Source organism: Tympanuchus pallidicinctus, unplaced genomic scaffold, assembly GCF_026119805.1.
Source record: "Tympanuchus pallidicinctus isolate F22 unplaced genomic scaffold, pur_lepc_1.0 scaffold32, whole genome shotgun sequence".
Taxonomy (NCBI): domain Eukaryota; kingdom Metazoa; phylum Chordata; class Aves; order Galliformes; family Phasianidae; genus Tympanuchus; species Tympanuchus pallidicinctus.
In genome coordinates, this window is record NW_026294750.1 from 2,501,474 (window position 1) to 2,521,948 (window position 20,475).

The 20,475-nt window shown below is 46.9% G+C and overlaps 1 protein-coding gene across 8 annotated transcripts in view; it reads left to right on the plus strand.

The window, feature by feature from the left end:
* The window catches only part of PLXNA2 (plexin A2), a 341,299-nt gene that overhangs the window by 160,953 nt on the left and 159,871 nt on the right, over positions 1-20,475 (plus strand). For 7 of the 8 annotated variants that reach the window (XR_008210153.1, XM_052698228.1, XM_052698229.1 and 4 more), the window contains one exon: positions 6,553-6,657. The exons of the other annotated variant lie outside the window; for it this stretch is intronic. The gene's annotated coding sequence lies outside the window, so the exon portion shown is untranslated. The remainder of the gene's footprint in view (positions 1-6,552; positions 6,658-20,475) is intronic. 8 annotated transcript variants of the gene reach the window in all.

Consider the following 20,475-nt stretch of genomic DNA (forward strand, 5'->3'; position numbering starts at 1 on the left):
ACAAAAGAAGGAAGGAGGAGTGTTGTCCAAGGGATGAAATAACAGAGGCTGGGCTGTGTGGTGCATGGGAACAGCAGCACTGATGGGCCTGAATGGCTGAGCCAAAGCACAGAAAGGTCCGGTGGGTTGGGGATGGGCTGTGCTCTCCTATGGCCACGTGCAGTAATTATGGGTGTTGGTTAATGAAGGCAGACTCGGGGGAGCTGGTCAAATTAAAAGATGGAAATGGTGCAAAGCAGGAGAAGGAGGAGTGGGCACCACGTCAGCCCACTCTGTTTCACCTTCCCGGTGCATCGCCTGCCCTTTGTGCAAAGGGATGACGGTCTCTGCAGCACGGTGGTACCCAACCCCAGGGCTTTGTGTCCTGGTGATGCTGTGTGGGATGTGGGACAGCACAGTGGTGGTGTGGCACTGCCAAAGGCTGAGGAGGGTTGGCCAGAAAACAGCTTGCAGTCCAGGGCTTAATCAAAGAATGAATATTGATGGAATTACCTGTCAGAATGGGTGAAAATCATGTGTGGGTATTTTGGGGAAAGAGAGAGTGACTTTGAGTTATAATCAGGACAACATGGGGTTTTTTTTGTTTTTTTTTTTTTTTTTAATTAATCTTTCCCATCGTTGCAGATTGAAATCTGTGTGACAGCCATGAGCTGCAGCTGTAAATCTTGTGGTTCTGATGTTAAAAAAAAAATGAAGTCATGCAGGTTAAGAAAAAAACTTCTCCGAGGCTTTTCCCTGTCTTTCTGAAATAGAAAAAGAAAAAAGAAATAGGGTTAAAAGCCTGAAACTGTGATTCTGCTCGGGATAAAGCATCAAAAGCTTCTATGAAGTTATCATTTAAAAAAAATACATAAAGATTTGAGAACAGCTTGGCCTGGAACAGTTTTTCAGGCATGGCTAGCTGTTAAAAATAAGCTAATTCAGAAGAGGCACATTTAAATAAAAATAATGCATAGACATAATGGCAGAGATAATAGTTTTGAATGGGGAATTCTAATGACTTTGAGGGCATTTTACAGGGCAATTAATACACACGAAAATGCTGCTCTATTCAGCTGATGGAAAGAAAGGAAAATAAAATAAAACAGGCGGAAAGAGAAAGGGAGACGGTGGTGACTGGCGAAAATAGGGTTTGATTTTCCTTTTCAATAGGATCACTGCTTACAAACATAATAAAAGGAAAAATAAGCATGTCAGGTTCTATAATGCGGCTTGTAAAATCCAGAATGATTAGTTTCTAAAGAGGGGCAATTAGGCTCCTTTTGCATATGCATGTGACTTCTGGATGGAGCGAGGCTTTCGCTGCTCCCTCCTCCTCCTCTTTATCAAGCACCTAAAAATAACAGAGCCCAGTTGCTCCACCAGTGGAGCTGTGGTGGTTGGGATCTCCCTTAAGCATCTGCTTTTTGTTGGCAGGTGGCACTGCTGGGGTGGGGGCAGCGGGTGGCAATGGGACCAGCCCCCGTCCTCCCCATGTCAGCAAGCAGCCCCTCCTGGTCCTGAGCCGTGTTCTTCAAACGTATAAATAAATATTACATATGCTAACAGATGGTTCATTAGCCAGTTGTTATGGCAATCAGCATTTCAGCCAATTAAAATGCTTCCTCGTAGCTTTAAAAGTGTCAGTGATGGGAATGGTGAAATGGCCAGAGAACGAACGTGAGCTGCAGCACAGGGCTCAAAACAAGAGGGGTTTTCTCTGCAGGTCGGTGGGTGAAGGATGAGAGCAAATGGAGTGAGATTCATGAACCTCTGTGCTGCAGTGCTGAGGAACGCTAAGTTGCTCAGCTCTGTGTGTTAATTAATGGAATTAATTGTTGTTGGCCATCTTGCATCTCATCATGCAGGTCACCCAAAATATTGCGTGGTCGCAGGGGAGGGCTCTGAGCTCAGCACTGTGGGTAGGCTCAGGCTTTTGCTCCATGTGCACTGGAAGTCCTGAGCCTGTTTTTAAGCTTGCTCAGAATTGGGGTACTTCTGAAAATTCAGCATTCTGTAGCTTACCAGCACCAAGACATCCTGAGTGTGAATTCAGGCTCTGAAGGAGGTGTTGGAGTTCATATCTCTGAATGCCAGAGGGGGTCAGAAGCCAGGGCAGCTCAGCTGGGTGAGGTGGGTATGCAGTGATGTGCATGGGTTGATGCAGGTGAAGCTTTTCAGGGGATAAACCTCTGTTCACAGCGGCAGGACAGGGCTGTTGTCCCTGTCTGTGCTGCTTTCAGGTGGCATCTATTGCCAGCAAAGAGCAGGATTGGGATTTGATGAGTCATGGGCTGCCTGGGGCTGGTTCTCCTCTTCTGCTCCACACCGCCTTTTGTGACCATTTAGAGGAGCAAAAAATAGCTCCCGCAGACAATCAGAGCAGATTATTTTAATGAGAGCTCAAAAATGAGAAACCATGGCTCAAATTGAGCCTTTAAACGTTTCTACACACATCTTTGTGGAGCTGAGCAATGCTTAAATCAGCAGGTCTGCAGCACGAAGCGGCTGCTGTCAGGAGTTGAGTTTTCAGCCCTCTTTTTTTTTTTTTCCCCAGCTAAACTGAACATCCTGAGCAAGGCTGCGTGCTCTCAGCAGCTCCATTTTCTGCCTGTAATTGTCTTTTATCTGCTGGAGTTGTCAGTGCCTGACTTGCATCTGCTCCTGATTCACTCAATGTACACATCAGAGAGGGAAACAATCATTTTTTCCCATATGTGCTTGAACAGGCAATAGGTAGAATGCAGCTAATAGCCTTTCAAACTCCTTTGCTTCTCTCTAGATTGTGTCCACCGTTCTGTTGGGTGTTACGTGCCGATTAGTTCTCCTTTTTCTTTCTTTTTCTTCTTTCTGTGCTGGTAATCCTTTGTGTGGCTTCCAGTGGAGCTAGACCAAGAGTGGGTCAGAGCTGCAGGAGACTGTTGTGTTTGCAGATTGTTTCCTTCAGTAGGGAATGAGGGTCAGCATCTGCAGCCCATGCAAAGTGCAGCACTTGGGCACAGGGCCGTGCACTTTGCAGCTTCTGTTCAGTCTCTGAAAATCTCCATTTTTTTCCCCTATTTTCTCTTTTTTTTTTCTTTCAGCAGTTAGTTACACAGCAAGCGACGTGGATGTATCCTACACAGCTTTTTCTTCCAACACAGCCACATAGAACCATAGAATATCCTGGGTTGGAAGCGGCCCATTAGGATTGAGTCCAACTCCTGGTTCCAAACCAAAGATTATCTCTGGCTTCTACCCCTACAGTTCCAAAAGTTTAGAGGAACAACTCTGTCTCACAGGAGCTCTCATCCACTCTGGTTTTTAAGGTGGATTCCTGAGTAGGGCTGCGTGGCTCGTTTCAGATGTTCAGCCTGGAAGTGGAAGGTTTGCTCTGACATAGCACTTTGTCTTTGCCACATTATCAAGTGTTCCCTGCCACCCATAAATATATTTTCCCCTACTTTTATTTCAAACATCGCTCACAGTTGGTGATGACAGTTCCAAAAGCTTCAGAGCTGCTTCTAGATGGGCAGGAAAATACCATGGGTACTTGTTTAAACATCAGAAAGGTATTAGCTCAATTTCTCACTTCAGTGCTACCAAGAGTGTTTAGGCCCATTGGGCATGAATTTAATTTTCTACAGGCTGCAGAGAGGAGGAAAATCAGCTTCCCGATCTTAGCATTAGCTCCTTCTCATCACCTTCCCAAAGCTCCAGGCTCAGAGTGGTGCTGAGATTGGAGTCGATGCCCCGAGCTGCTCCCTGTGCTGTTTTGGTGAGCAGTGCTCCCTGCTCCCCCAGCAGCAGGAAGACCTGGAGGCACCACATCAGTGCTGGCAAAGGTATTTCAGTGGTGTTAGCAGAGCAAAACAGCCCATGCCGAGCAGTGCTGTGCAGGGAATGGCAGGCAAAGCCTTGTCTGAGTGCTTTTACAGCTTTAAGTCAGGAGTAAAACCAGACTTTCAGTTTTTTTAGTGTTAAGGATGTGTTTTGTGAATAGCCATGAAAGTAGGCAGACTGTTTTAAAGGCAGCTTGTTGCCTTGGTTGGGTGTCTCCGCTTTTGGTGCAGAAGTGGAGTGAAGCTCTGAAGGCGTCAGGGCATCACCCAGCTCTTTCCAAGGATACAGGAATGTCAATAGTCCTTGTCACACATAGGGGAAAAATTGCCTTTTAATGGTCAATAGTAATAACCAGTCTGTTTAAACTTTCATGATGAAGGTATATACAATCTATGGCCTATGAATTATGCACATCTCCCTGGAGGCAGGGAGGTGACTGTGGTCCCCAGCCCGCTTCTTCCTTCCCAGCTCCTCCCCATGATGGGGATGTGCCCACCCTGATGCCAGCAGGACCTGGCGAGAGCAGCACCTCTGCTGGAACCCAGTGCAGGCAGTAAGTGTCATAAAAACATCCATTTAATAGCATTTTGTGTACACACTTCAAAAATATCTCCATCATCTCCTTTCCACTTCTTTGTCGCCTGCGGAGTGTGGCCATAAAAGGGCCATATATTTTGGAGAGAATTTCCAGCTGTGACTGTGGATGCCCAAACATCTCTAACAGAAATGCACTCTGGAGTGACTTAAAGCTCAGATTTAGAAGCTGTGCTGAGGTTCAGATAAGCCTCAGGAGAGCATCCAGAAATTACAGATTCCTTTCTGTCCCTTGCCCAGACTTTGAGTCCTTTGAAGTGTGCCCAGGGCTGCTGGGCAGGAGATCAGCTGGGCTGAGATCAGAGCCGCAGGGAGAAGTTCTGAATGATGAACAGAGCAGTGCATGTTTGTAGAAATGGGGGAAAAAAGGCAGATCCAGTGCTGCTGGCCAACACTTGTTGTAACAAAGCTTGTGTAGAGTTTCACAGCAGTGGTTTGCAACGCCTTGTGTTGTAGGAGAACCTGATTGAGGTGCAGGTGGAAAAGCATCTCGATGAGAGTGAATGATTAAAGAGTAAAGGAAGGAAGAAGATCCACATGTAAAGAAGAGAGAGTAAGAATAGACTTTGCTCAAGTAAAACTCACAGTCCTGAGCTCTGGGGAGATGTGTAGAAGGTTGGCTGAAAGGTACTGGAGAGGAACTCATCAGGTGAGGGTGATGGACGTGGTGCTTAATGGAGAACCTCCTCTGGGTGCAAAAGGACCAATTGAAAGGTGCCACCAAATTGCTGTGAGTTGTGCAGAGCTGAGATCAGGACGTGTTGTCACTGCTCCCTTGGCTGAGATTCTGTGGCTGCACCGGGTCCAAGCCTTCCCCTTTGCTACTCACATCTGCTATCTCAGCTGCTCTCTCGCACAGAAAGGCGTTTGCAGGAAGCTGGGAAGGCGGAAAGTCCTTATGGGGCCGTAACTTTTTGCCTTTTAAAAGTAGGGCGCTTTCAACACGGATCCGCGTTGTTCATAAAGTGAGCTCCCAAACTATCATTTCATCTCTCTGCCAAATCATAATCCTCTTCCAGCTCCCCGGGGTTCTGCTGGAGGTATTTGATTTGATTTTATTTTATTTTTTTTTCCCTCTGTCCCTTTCTTTTAAAACCCATTTCATTATCAAATGGCGTTAGGGGAACTGATCTGTAATGAGGAAGCTGGCAGAAGTCCCGGAGCGATCAGAGGGGCTGAGATTCACTGAGGTTAAGCTACTGCTCAAAGAAAAAAATATCGTAAGTAATTAAAATTAATTAAAAATCATTAAACAAGCCTTCGTTCTCACCACGTCACGTGCTGCTGAGTGGATTGCAGGGTCTGCCTCTGCTGGGGGCTGCGATGCGATGGTTCCATGCAGGTCACCATAGTTCTGCTCATAGGGTTGGTGAGGCTGTGGGTTGCGTGGTCCTCTTTGTGGGACAGAGCTCTTCTGATGCTGCCCAGCTTCCCTCGTTGGTTGCAGGACAGCAATTTAGTTTGTCTGAACCTGAGTCTGGAGCTGCAAAGGGACAATTTGTCCTTTCCTCTCAATGTGACGAGCATATTTGGTCCTGAATGTTGAAGCCTCGTTCCCACTTGGGATCTCCAGGCACTCGAGCACTATTGGCACTGATATTTCTCATACTAAGCCATGCTGCTCGTTCAGAGAAGCTCTTTGTATTTGCTTGAGCAATTGTCTCATTCCACTCCATAGAGGGGCAGGACTGTGTTCAGGACATCCCAACCCTGCTGTATGTTCTGCACACAGGGCTGTTTAACACTTCATAGCAACATTGGGAGCAACTGGGGCTGTTTCCTGCAGGCATCTGCAGAAACATTCCATGCCACGAGAGCTGCACAACCGTTTGCATCCCTGAGATCTTTTGCTGAGAAGAAATAATCCAAACCCACAGAAAAACGCTGTCAGTTCTCTACTGGTGTGTGAGGGTGCGTGGAGCTCCTCGTGCTGTCACACTGCTTGACAACTTGTGCACCACGAGTGACCTGAAGTTTAAGCTGTCAGTGTTGTTATCGTGTTCTAGAATCGCTTATTCCTCCATGGCTGCTTCCCATGTCCTGCCTGTGCGTGGAGCCAGGCGGGAGATTCGGCCCAAGTGACGGCAGTGATGGTTCCAGCTGGGGAGAGGCCATCACCCAGTTTCCATGGTGACCGAATTACCTCTTTCGTTCCAGGTCAGGAGGTTAAAATCATTGATGAGGACTCTCCAGCGGCTGGTTGTGCATCTCATCTCCCCTCATTGTCTGCTCCCAGCCCTGCTGAGGACAAGAAGAATTAAGGTACCCCTGAGAGCGGCTAATTGCAAAGATAGTTGGGTGCTGTCAGTGTCTCCTCCCAGTTACAGGCAACAAATGGTCGGTCCTCCTTGTCGGTGTGTTTCTGGTTTTGTTGCTTATTTAGAAGACAAGTGGCTGTGAATGGCTTTGGGTTTTTTTTTTTCTGCCCAAGTGTGGTTTAATAAAGGAGGCACAGAGGGGAGGTGGATGTGTTTTCGCAGTTAAACTCTATCCATGTCTCCTCGTAGGTAGGGAAAATGAAACAAGAAAACAAATATCGCTTTGATAGATTCACGCTATCTGCATTTAAAAGTACCACTACAGAAAGCACAATAACATTTCATAACTCTCTCACTGCACAAAGCCACACTGGGCAATGCTACCGTAAATTATTTCCTCCTGCTGCTACATTTCAGATTCCTTATTTTTCTGGATTTCATATCTCTGGGCCTTCCCACGTCTGAGATTCGCTGCATGCAGCAAGGCAGGCTAAACCCCATATTCAATTCTCAAAATATTAGCTCAGTCCTCAAAGCAATATTTGATTTATGGGATGCTAAAAGAATATAAATAATTTCTTCTTGTCTTCACTGGATTAGTTGCCAGATGCAAAGCTAGAAATAAGGGATAAAAGGTCCGTGCTTGCTGTCGGGCATAGAAATCCTTTAATGATTTATTAATGTCAACGTCTTTATTTTTCATACAGTCCATATTTCTATACGTGTCTGTTTGTTTTGGTGCACAAAGGTCAATCTTTGTGAAACAGGCAGAAGGATGTTTAAAAGTGCCCAGAAACCTCAAAGCACTCTTCAGATCTGTAGCCCATAGGTGCTCCTCTCCTGCCTGCAGGGCTGGCTGTGGGGTTATGGGGCTGAACCTAGGCAGTGTCAGTGCAGGAGGAGCTGTAGTGCAGTGTTGGTACCTGGAACGTGGCTCAGTTTCTCTGCTGGTGTCCTCTGATGCCTGTGCAGGAGCTGCAGATTGCACTGTAGCCCATTGCAGGTCACTTTCTGCTCGTTCCCATATAGCTGCTCCTGTTTTAGCACCAGCAGAATCACCTCTGTGGTGTTGGTGGTGTTTATTCTGTAAAATTACAGTTGCATAGTAAGTAATTAATCACATTACAGGTTGTTATCCTTGTCTTGGCTGGGTGACCAGCATGGCACAAGGGCTGGGGGGTCCCTGTGCTGTTTGCTGTGTACGGAGCCAGGGCATGCAGGGAAAAGGCACGTTTTCAGACTGAACGTAGTGCCATGTGTGATCTGTGTGGAATGGAAGTTATACTCAAAAGGGAAAGAACATCCCAACCCAATCTCTCCTGCGTCTCGGCTGCCTAAGCTCCAGAAGTGGTATTAAATCGCAGCTAAGGCACTGAAATGCTCTTAGTTCAGCTCGGAAAAGCTTCTTTGCTCATAGTCAGGGATTTATATCCCCTGGTTCTGGAGAATGATGAAGCATTCTGTTGGGGGGCAGAGGGCTGCCTCTGCCTGCAGGCACGAAGCTGCTGTGGTCTCAGCGACTGGTGCTTTCTATGGGGGTCTGGTGCCTGCCTTGCCCTGAGCGTGGTGCGTCGCTATGGGCAGCATGGAGGTCCCCATTCTTTCCTTGGGATGTAATTCACTGAAAGTTCCCCAGGTCAGGAAATGGGCAGAAAATATGATTGGCCTACGGTGAGCTCAGCATGTAAGTGCATGTACAATAGCACGTCCAACTGCAGTCCTGGGTTAGGACTCAGCCTGTGGACTTGGTGCTGCAATTGGAGACGAGGGTCTGCTTAAAGGGAATTGCAGAGCTGTTTGCTCAGACCTGAAATCAGAAGTGCAAGAAAACTTGCCAGAAAATGAACGACTGCAGTGTTAGCAGTGTGGAGCAGAGAGGAAAATGAGTGTTTACTGTTCTAAGTGGAGAATGCTGTGGTGCGTCTGTGTCCTTTGCTGCATTTCTTGCCTTTATTAATGGCAAACCTTCCCACAGTGAACTTCTCCAAGCAGATTTTCTAGCGAGGGCTGACTCAAGCATTATGTCTTTGTGAAGAACACACAGGCGTGTTATTGCTCACTCATAAACAAATACAAAAGTTATTTTCCATTATCAGATGCAGCAAAGGAAACTGAGGGAGGGGAGCTGTAGATGCAGGCAGAGCTGTCACCTGTCCCTAGTTGAGCTTAAATGGGGAATGCACTTACAAGGAATGAAAGAGATGCTTTTTTAAAAACGAATTGTATTTGCAAAGCATTCAGTATCTGCAAAAAGCACGTGGAAGAAATCTAATACAGAGCAGATCTGTCTGACAGCACAGCTAAAAACCTACTGAGGTGGGAGTGCCTGTGTATGCAGCTAAAAAGGGCTGTATTCAAATGGAGAAGTCGGTCTTTTTTATCGTGACAAAACTCTTCCTTGAAGTCAGGAGACTTTGGGCAGTTTTATAGATGTGGTGGTTTGTTTTTTTTCTGGACTAAAAAAGTTGTTGCCTATAAAGCAGGGTCTTTTAGTGGGAGATGTTGTCTAAATAATTCCATGTCGCCAAGCGGAATGCTGATTTCTAAGGGGAAAAAAAAATACACGCAGCAAGCTTCAAGTCTCAGATACAGTGACCCACAAAATTGCTTATGAATGTGTCATTAGTTTGAGCTAAAAGTTAATAGAGAAGCTGACTGGCCTTGGGGGACTCATAATAGGATACAAAGCCCTTCTGCTTTAGGGCAGTGTTTCAGAATTGGTCTCAGTCTGCAGTGGGTTGGAAGGAGCTCTGTGTGGTGGCTATTTGTTGGTCTGAGTGAGATAATGGGTAGATGAGTTGCAGCCTCATTCCCCGTGAAGCCTGGATCTGGAATTATTGTGCTGAATATGGAAATGCTCAGAGGCCACGGAGGGTGTTTGGATGTGTAATTCCTGGGCAGTGTACAAGCCTGCACCTCTGAACGTAGACAGACCATATATACAGAAGCACATGTGATGCTGCTGCACAGAGATGCTGTGTTAAAACCAAACCTGAACATGGGCTCTGCATCCCCCCCCAACTCCCCTCCCAGTCTGTCTTTCTGCCATGTTTATCCCTTTCACCTGGAGCTGTGCAGCTGCCCTCGTTTCCAAACCTCTCCAGGACCTCAGCATAGACGCACATTTTGTGCACGAATGTCTCCATGAGAATTTTCCCCATTCCCTTCTTCCAAGAGGAGCACCGTGCTTTGCTGAGGAGGATTTATGGGCGGTGCATCCAATGGGGGGTCAGGAGTTAATTTCCTGAACGTACGTTTCAAATTGTCCTGCAAATTCACTCATTGACTTTTTAACGGGAGAATAAAAACTCTTCAAGGAGAGGCAGAGCTTGGTGGGTTTGGTGTATGCACTGTGCTCCTCCTTTCTGCAGTAATTTATCAATAATTCCATTGCTCAGAGGGCTTTGGAGTATTGGCTGTGGAGCTTTAGCACAAGCAGAGGAAGAAAAAAAAAAAAGGATTAGATTAGAGGATTAGACATTAGACATTTATATGAATATGAATAGTCTTTGCAGCTACATCAGCTAGGAGAAAATTACATGGAGCTGATAATCTTCATGCTTCAGGGCGTAAGCTGATCATGAGAGCTGGTCACGTTATTTGTTGGGAGCCATTTATTTGAGGAGTTCAGGCCTTTTCTGTTTGCGTGCGGATCGTGATTTTTATTGAGGCTTTCCTTATCCAGGTCTGTCTGGCAGCGCTTGCAAGGCCAGGGCTGAGCTGGGGATGGTTTATCACGGTGTGCAGTCGGTCATTGGAAGCACTCAAGGCCAGGTTGGATGGAGCTGTGAGCAACCTGGTCTGGTGGGAGGCATCCCTGCCTATAGAAGGGAGTTGGAGCTGGGTGATCTTGAAGGTTCCTTCCAACCCAAACCATTCTATGCTTTCCTAGCTAGGATTGAGTCTTCAGGACTGGAGGTGAGAAAAAGACAAGCTGTGGGTAGCAGCAGTCTATATCCATTAAATCCTCATTCCCATGCATATATGAGGATATTTCCCCCCTTGGTACGTTTCTGACCTGCTGACACAGAAAGGATGGGAGTAAAAAAGTGGGGAGATTGGTACATATTAAAGGCAAATTAAAAGATGTGCAAAGGACCAAAGCGTGCTGCTGAAAAACCATTAGGTGCTGATTTACAGTTTTGTGATGCGAGTTTGTTTGCTCTGTGATGGAAGAGATCACAGCATCTATCACCTTCCATGATCTGTTTGGAGAGGCTTGCAGGACCACGGAAAATCTCTAATTTAGATTGAGTTGAGTAAATCCTCATGTGTAATTAGTATTTCTTAACTGTTGTCCAGCAGTGTCTAGCAAGGCAGGGGAGGTGGGTGGCTGCTTGTCCAGCACCAATGGACTCTGCTGGTGGTAGGTGGCAAAGAAGGAGAAGCTGAGAGTGGGAAGTGCCTGTGGATCCGACGCTCAGCCCATCCATGTAAGATGTGGCTGCCCAGGCACTGAGCTTTGGAGGTCAGTGGGGACAGCAGCACTGCTTGCCAAGTTCCATTGGAGCCTTCGATGAATAGCTCTGAAGAAATCATGCTGCAGTTGCAAGAAGAAGTGGATGCAAGTGGCGGTTTTCCTAACGTGTCTGGGTAGATTCCTAAAATGTTGTGGAGGAGGAACATGTGTGGCTGTGACTTTGCAAACAGCCACGTTCTGCACATCCCATCGGTGAAGGCAGCAGCTGGGCCCCCAAACAGAACGATGCCTCCGGACTGAAATTCAAAGTAATGCCCATGGGAAGCACAGCCCTCGTTGTGCATAGCAGTGAGCAGGATGGAGGCTGCTTCAAAAACTGCTGGTCAAGTATTTGGGCAACGCTCTGCAGTCATAAGCTGGAGCCTCAGCAAAGGCCAAGAGGTGAGCAGAGCTGTACATGAATTATTGAGGAGGAAATAAGAGACAAAACAAACAAAAGGAAACCTTCTGCACCTTCATAAATCCTCGGTGTGCTCACAGCGACAGCACTGGTGCCAGTTGTGTCTTCCAGCAGCAAAATGAACACTCAGCACTAGAAGAGGTGCAGAGGGCAGCCACGGAGTGGCTGTGCAGAGGAGGTGCTTTGGAGAGCAGTGCTACACCAGACTGGTACCTTGGGGCAGAGGGATTGGTAAGGATTAAAGAAAAGTGCATTGGGAATGATATCTGTTAATTCTTAAAAAGCAAATATTAGCAGACAGCTGCCCAAATTATCTGTCGGCAAGTGTTAAGCAAGGGAAGGAAGATGTATTTTAATGTAACTCGTAATGACATCGCAGAGCTCTCTGCCACCAGGTATCCCAGGTGCTCACAGCATAAATGGTTTGGAAATGGATAAGGTAAATGCACAGCGTCGTCAGTGAGTGCTGAGCTCTCATTGCAGGGTGGGATGGGAAGGAAAGCAGCACAGGGTTCTCCCTGTACCTGGAGGTCTTACCACGTGTGGGCTTGGAAATGCTGCGGTGCTGCGAGCGCAACGGTTAACAAGAAGAAAAATGGGGTTTCTGCTGCTCCACAACCTGCTGCCGTCACACAAATTGAGACCGACAGAATTACCATTGATACAAATTAAAAACAAATAAAAAGGGTACACAGAACTGATTCTCGGAGTTCAAACTCCATTACCAGCTGATTTACTGTGCAGTGACCTGTGATTGTTTGCGCTGAGAAAGTGCCGCGCTCGGATCCTATCGGCCTCGTGGCTCCGTCTCACACCAGTCAATAAGCTATTTAATTTAATGGGAAACTGTATTGATGGGCCTGAAATGCAGCTCAAAAAAAGAAAAAGGAAAAAAAAAACAAGATACAGCTGTGAAGAGCAGATAAAGTCTTCAACTCAGGGGTTCACTCTTGGGGTGTTTTCCCTTTTCTTATCTCATTAATTAAAGTCCTGTGAGATCTCAGTTTGATTTGGGAGTGTCAAAGCCTGGCTGGAAGGTGCTGGAGGTGCAGTTGCTGTGGGGGTGAGGGAATGTGGGGTGCAGTGACCTGACCTTTCCCAATAAGCAAATGCACTGAGAAGCAAAGTTGTTTGGAAGGAGAATCTGTCGGAGGAGAGGAGGGTGCCAAGCCACTTCAGCAAACACTGTTTTGCTGTTGCATTTGAACTGGATCCAGTGTAGGGACAGTGCTGACTCTTACTGTGGGTCTCTGAGGTTTAGGGTTTTTTTGTGTGTGTTTTTAGAAGTGATTACTTAAAAGAAACTGCACTCAGTTGGTATGAAGGACCCAGGATGCTGGAGATGTGGCTTATGGGGATGGCTGTGAGGACAGGGACGCAGGAATTTGGGACATGGAGCGACTCCACTCACCTGCCCTGCCAATGGCTATCACACACATGCATTATAATGTCCAGTAGCAGTGAGTGGCTGATAATATCACTGTTATTCTAAATGCTCATTTGGGTATTTGGCTTTGCTTTTCCTGAGCCAGTGCGTGGCTGCTGCTTCCAACAGCTATTGTCATTTCTGTCTGTGAATATGGACACGCACATCTACTTATGAATCATCCCAGGGACCACGATGCTTTCCTCCTTGTCTGGGTCTGGAAGCGGTCCTGGGGCACAGCAGGGATGGAAGCAGGGAGCGGGGAGCATCCCCTGCTGAGTGCTGCAGTCCTTAGGGCACGAGCTAACGACCTGGTGGCTCCCTGCTGCAATTTCTATGGCAACACTCCGAGCCTCCAAGATGAAAGTTGCATTTGCAATGTCACTCACATCTCAAAAAAGAAAAAAAAAAAAAAAAAATAATAATTGTGCATGCGTGCATGGGCACAGACATAAAGTGTTTGGTGGAGATTTCTAATTAGGTGGCACAGCAGGGTTGGTCTGATGCTGCTTTTGAAAGGGAGAAGTTGGCCAAGAGCGCAGTGAAATGCAACGTGGGAGAGAGGATGTGCTGGGAGGAGGGCTGCAGAGCTTTGCTCCTCCCTCCAGATCCTGCTCCACTGCCTCTGGGCACCACAGTGGTCACTGCAAGGAGCCAACAAACAGCTGGAAGTCAGAAAACTCAGATTCAGACCCATGGAAAATAAGGAAAGGAGGGGGGGAGCCCTGAAAAAGAAAGCCACACAGAATGCTTGATGGAGCTGGGTTTCTGGTTCTGAATTGTCCTTCCAAAGAGCAGCCCGTCTGGGGTTCTGAGTGTGCCTGAGCACAACGGCAGGACTCAGCTTCCACCTTCATTAAAGTTCACTGCCTCCTTGGAAATGAATTCCCAACTGGCAAAGTGAGATGTCGATGCATAAACTTCAGTTGATTGCTTGAAGTTTTCTCTATTTAGTAGCCTGTAAAGGAAACACACGCTGAAGGAAATTAGAGCTGCAAGACAAATGGGGTGGAACCATCAGGAGAAGCTGGAGATAATCCATGTTTTAAAATATTGCGGAGGCTTTGCAGGATGTGGAGGAGCAGCATGGATGCATTTCTTCTTTTAATGCAGAGGATTTGGAGCTGTCTCACAGCTCTTCTCTGCAGTGGCTGCGGAGGGGCTCTAATTGCACGCACTGGGTGCACCCAAAGGGACATCTCCATTGGGTTTAATCCAGTGAGTGCTGACCTGGACGAATCCCAGTCCCTGGGTCTGCTGCTTGGACCATGCTGGGACTCTCCTGCATTTTTGCAGCCTCTGGGGATGGGGCTGTGGCTGTGTTTGCATTAGGATCAGCTGGCACTGAAGGCAGGATCAAAAGCAATACCAAGCAAGTCCACTGAGTGCACTTTCCAATTTGTTCTCTGGGTGTGTGGATGCTTCTCTTTGTTTCACATCACCTCTGGCTTTGGCAAAACCAGCTGGTGCCTTGCTGCATTTTTGGTGTAATGAGTATGGTACACTAAGGCGCAGTCCACAAGAGAGATGTGTGATACAACAATTGCCTCCACAGCCCAGACCATGTTGTGAATTTCCTCCAAGCAAGCAAACAATTTGCAGATTTGACACGGCATGAATGCTGATCTCTGTAGGCACCACATGCTGGTGTGTCCTTTTTGTGCTCCAGAAGGAGGAGGAAAACTGGAAGCTGTGCTTTAAACTCAAGAGAGGGCGACAACTGAGGATGTGTTGCAGTTGGCTTCCTCCTTGTTTGGAGGTTGGACTATTCCTTAATCTTTTCCTCATTATTTGTGGAGATGTTGGGTGTTTGGTTGGTGTTATTGCAGGCTGGGCTGGGCTGTTAATGCAGGCATGTTGCTGCAGAGATCCCTTCCTTCTCCCTTTCCAGTGTATTGGATTCTGTAGCAAGGCCATAAGACAGCAGAAACTGCACTTTCCTGAGCCCAAGGTTTCTCGTTAGCAGCTATGATTTCCTATATGGGAAGCATTATTTTAAGTGAAAAGGTCAGGTTGGGATTGCAGACACAGGAAGGCATGTCAAATGAGGAAAACTTCAGAATCAGAATTCACATCCAGCATAACCTTTTGCCGTCTGCCGAACTGTGTGTGCTCTCCAGGAATCCTTTTCCACCTATTTCAAGAACAGGAACACAAAGAAAGCACATGGTGTGAGGGAGTAGGCACGCTGCATCTTGCAGGTTTGGCTTAATCTCGGTTTCTTTAGCCTTAGTGATTTGCTTTTCCAGGTTTGGTGGACCCTCGAGGAAGGTTTTATGCTCTCTTGTCAGGTGCACAGCGCTTTGTGGCCTAATTATGGAAAATTTTATTTCCAAGCCTACTTTCTAGGCTGCTTCCTCCGTTCTCTGCTCTTAAGTGAGGCTTTTTGCACAGCATCGCATGCAGAAAGGTAAATCCACCATTCTGCAGGTGCTCCCTTGGGTGTCATTGAATCCAATGCATTCAGGCTGCTCATGCCTGAGCCTTGCAGCTCCCGGTGCAGTGAGATGCTCCTATCCCAGGCTGCTCCTTGTCCCCACTGGATGCATTCCCTGCTGCTCTCGTGGAAAAAGAAAAGAAAAGAAAACCCAAACGCATTCTAAATATCCCCTGAAATCACTTTGCATATGTTGAAAAACAGACTGAACACAGAGCATAGATCTAAAATGTAATTACCATGGCACGGGAGACAGCCTTGTGTGTTCCAATTTGCCATTAAGTTACATTATGCTGTGACAATTATTCTACTTTAATGAAGGGAAAAATTTGTTTCAGATATGTTAAAAATGAGCCTATTCTGACACTAGCTACAGCTTCACGATATGTCAGAAACATATTGGAGGGTAATCACAAGTGTGGCTGCATATATTTCATACAGGCATGCAACCTAGCAAACTTCATCATTTCCTTCCTTCCTTCAGCGATGATCTGGACCTTTTGGGCTTGTCAGCTTTTCTGAACTCTCAGAAATGAAACGACACACAGAGAAACCTGTTTTTACTCTTGCAAAGCAGCAGCTGGTAAAGCTGAGGTTCTGCATAGAGAGATACTCCGTGGCCTGGGAACAATTTGTTAAAGATTACCCTCCTTTGCAGGATACCCAGAGAGGTGGGTGACTGTGAACCAAGAAGTGGAGAATTGCAGTGAATCGATGGCAGAACCAGCTGAAACCCAGACTTCCACTCCCGTGCTGTTGGCTGCAGGATTGCACTCCCACATCCAGCGCTGCTGAGGGCATAATTTAATTTGGCTTCTCCCTCGAGAACCTTCTGCAGCCGCAGATGTGCGGGAGAGATTTGTCCCTTAAATAATCAGATTAAACAAGTCTCATGCTTCATGGTCGCCTGAGCGCTGCATGGGACGGGAAGGATTTATTCTCCCCCTGGCAGAGAGCTGCTCGAGTTGCCAAGTCCAAGAGTGGGGCGTCTGGAGGGGTGGCTGCTGCTTCACTCAAGCATGATGTGTCTGGCACTGACAGCGAGATAACGCTCTCCATCTGAAGGGGAGGTGCCCACTGCTGTCATACTGCTGTCTGGTTTGCTTTGGTTATCGGAAAAACCTTGCAGTGTTCTCAGGTTAGGGTGGGCAGAGTTGGGATAAGTGGTTTTTTTCCTTCTTTTCTGCCAGCTGCTGATGCAAAGTGTTGTCTATGTGTACATCGATGAACCGCATGGGGTGTGCTTTGATTTTCTTCCTCCTGTTATTTCTGCAGTGATCTACCTGCCCGCTGGTACCCATATCCTCCTTACTGTGATTTGGGCCCCCCAGCACAGCCCTATGCCTGCCCTGAGCTGGCAGAACCCTTCAGCACTCACCTGGCTTCGGAGCACTGAGCATCTCCTGATGGTGCCCAAGAGAAAATCCACACACTGAGCTCATTACGTGCCTAAGCTGCATGTGAAAGTGAGGACCTCGTGCAAGACACATGGCCCAGGGGTCATGCTCAGATGGCTGTCTGCCCTGAGCCCAAAATCACGGCTCCTGGGAGAGCTGCAGGAGCTGCAGCTAACTAGTTCCCATAGCCTTTGTATTAAAGGCTCATCAGCACAGCTGATGGTGAAACACTGGAAAGCACAGAGTGCCCAGGGGCCTCTGCCAGTGAAATATCTTCTCTCTGAGGTTTGAACATCAGGGATTCCTCCTATGCTGCTCTTATTAACGTCGTAACTCAAGGAGCCTTCTCCCATCTTGTGAAGCAAAGCATTGAGGCTGCTGACTCGCAGGCAAATCGATAGACTTTGGTTTTAGCAAAAAAAAAAAAAGAAAAAGCTGTGATCAATATTTAAACAGGATCCAAATCAGCCTCTTTCTTTCCTGCTGCCTGCCAAGGGTGTGCGGGGAGGCGAGGAGGAGGGCAGCGGAGCTCTGTGTGTCATTAGCAGTGACCTCAGGGCTGAGAGAGCCCTTCCATGCTCAGCAGCACGACCCTGGCTCCGTGATCCCGTTCTGCAGGGGGCTGAAACCAGGATCAAATAAATGCATGGAAAATCCCTTTATAACAAGAGCAAGGGGTGCTGGGCTGTGTGTAAGGCTGTGGTGCTTCTGGCAGCAATCTGCTTCAAAGGATGGTGCAGGAAAGGCCAGTGGGAAGGGTCTGCAGAAGGGGCTTCTCTCCTTCTGGGGGCCAGAAAAAGCTCAGCGTACATTTGAGTTTCCCTAGTGGATTCAGAACTTCCTAATTTTGGAAGTGTGTGTGTGTGCTTGGCCAGATTTTTACTAGAATTTTTCAGTTTCTCTGGTTACAGCTTGGACAACTCAACAGAAACTGCAGCCTGACAATTTCTTCTGGCAGACTGCGGTCGTGCGTTTCATGCTTCAAGACCTTTCTTTCCAAGGGGAAGTTCTGTCTGAATTGCTTTCAAGGCAATATTCATCTTTAACTTCATCATGAAGCATTAAGGAGAATTTAGATAATCAAATCCAAGCCCTCATCTCCTAAGAGATACATACGATCTATACTGTGTAATTACTTCTCTCTTCAGAGGGGCTGTCACCATTTGATTAGCTCCCATTAGGGCTGATCCCCAGGTGCCATCAGGGGACGTCCTGGTCTGTGCTCCCAGTGCAGGAGCCAGGAGGGATGGGACCTCTGCCAGGAGATATGAGCACGTGTGATTAGATAACGCAATAGGAATGAGAGAGAGATGTTGAATATAAAGGGGAAAATTCTCATATAAAGGCCAAAAGCTTGTGACAGGGGTCTCCCGGGGGAAATAAGGAAAGCTCTATCAATCTTGAGTAACTTAATGGTGGACTGACCAAAGCAGTGGCCACTGAACCATGTGCACAGTGCTGTGTTACTGGGGAAGGAACTGAGGACCTGTGGTATTTCCCAACTGTTTAATTTGCAATTTGCATAGAGGAGCATATTTTTCTATGGGGCTGCCTTGAGTCAGCAAGACAAAGCAAATGCCTTCCTTAAAGTTTATGCATGTTTTAATTGCATGGAAGTGTTACCATATGCCTACTGTGAGACACAAGGCTTGTGGTTTGGGGACAGCAGATCTAAATACCCAGAGTCAGGATGGGGCTGTGATTTTAGCCTAAAGTTCAGCACAGGTTGAGGCTTTGGTCAGATGCTGCTGTGGAGCACAGGACGGGGCTGCACCATGTGTTGTGAGAGCTTGGGCAAGCACCCCAACCTGGGCTGACCCCTGTGTCAAATAAGGACAGTAATGCTCACCTGGTCCACAGGGATGGCAATTAATTAATAGCTCTGGATGGCTCAGGAAGCCCTTCATCAAAGGTCCTACATAAAGCAGAGTTTTATTGCAGGGAGGATGGCAGTTTGGTGTTGGCACAGCATCACATGGCACTTTGGCCTCGTGTCCCTTCCTGCCCTATGGAGCTGGCTTGGCAGTTTGGCTGCAGTCTGAATTCTCAGCTTCTGGAGAAGTGGGGTGGATGTGGCTGGCTGTTCAACAAGATTTAATCTCTTTGTAACCTTGGACGAAGAAGAAGAGAATTAATTTGATTTAAGATGTTGGCACAGATGGTTATTTTTTATAACGATAATAACACAAATAATTCCCTTACTCTACCCCATATTTTTTTTTTTTTTTTTAAGACTGGAAAGAAGCAAACTGATCAAATTACATAAGGATGAGCCTGAATGTTTGATTAATATTTATTAAGATTTTGGTGCAAGAAATAGGCTTGGAACAAAAGGTCAGTGATGGATTTAAACCTCCATGCGTAAAACTTGACCTGTCCCACTGCCCACCAGTGACCTGCAGCTCCTCCAGCCACGAGCAGCACATCTGGGTTGGAGAAGGAGGAACCCACGTAGCACACAGCTGATTGTATTTCCCCTCCAGCTGGCTCCCTTTAGGGTTCCAGCGCTCCACATTTCTATTCCTTTTCCCTGTTGGAAAAGAAAGAGCAATTGAAATGGTTGGAGGAAAAAAAATGAAATAAAAAAATTCAGCTTGGCAGCTCTCTCCTGCCTGGATGTTCTCCTGAGACTGCTGCACAAGGTGGTCACCACCGTGTTTTAATTAACAATTTGCACGCGTTCCGGCTGCTTGACAATTGTAGCTGGGCTTGTAGCAGCAACAGGGGGGATGGTTGTGGTTTTTTTTTCCAATTTCCACACTTAATTCCTTTCCTGCTTTACCCGTGCCCACATGCAGTTGTACACCTGAGTAAGTCTGATACCCACGTTGAATCAATACCGTGATTTATGCATAAAACCCCACAAAAACAATCGTGCAAGTAATTTTTCATGAACCAGGCTTAAAGCGCTTGCCAACAGGCTAAATTACCCTCTTGTTAAGTGTTGTATTTTGTTCTTCCTTCTTTCTTCTCCTCCATGTATGCCTTAATATTGATAAGTGTTCTCCAGCATGAGAGAGCATTTGCATTTTCCGCTAAGCGTCGTGTGCTTGAGCACATCAAAGGATCCTTTTGTTCCTTCCCTATTGCAAATTCAGAACTTGATTTTGGAGATAGCGGTGTGTGTGATGGTGGAGGTTGGTGGTGGGGTTCGTTAGCTGTGCTCCAGCCTTGCTGTGCCCTCACAGCACTTCCCTGGGGCACTGAGCCCCACGGAGAGCCCTTCCATGGTATTTCAGTGAGATGCTTGCAAACGTTATTTCTGCTCCATACAGACCTGGTTCAGTGCCTTCCCTGCCTGTGGTTAGGCTTCAAGTAGCTGCTGCAAATCAAATTAATGGTCTTAATAATTTCTTTCCTTCCCCACGTGGCTGCTTACGGGCCTTGATTGCTCCTTTGTCTTGAGGAATTCAATTCCTTCCAGTCCCATTGGCGTCGCCTCTCCGGTGCCTTTCCTTTGCCATTCTGTGCACGGGGCAGACGATGCACTCAGCCCAAATTGAGCACTGCTTACAGGTTCCACATACCTGATCATTCTTAACAACGCTGTCTATTAAGAAGAATAGGGCTTCAACAATTTTGTCTGTCAGAAACAAACCTCTACCACAGCATCAGTGCTCCCCGCTTAGTTAATGTTTATTTAAATGTCCATTTTATGCAGGCAGAGAGAAGATTGAACTGT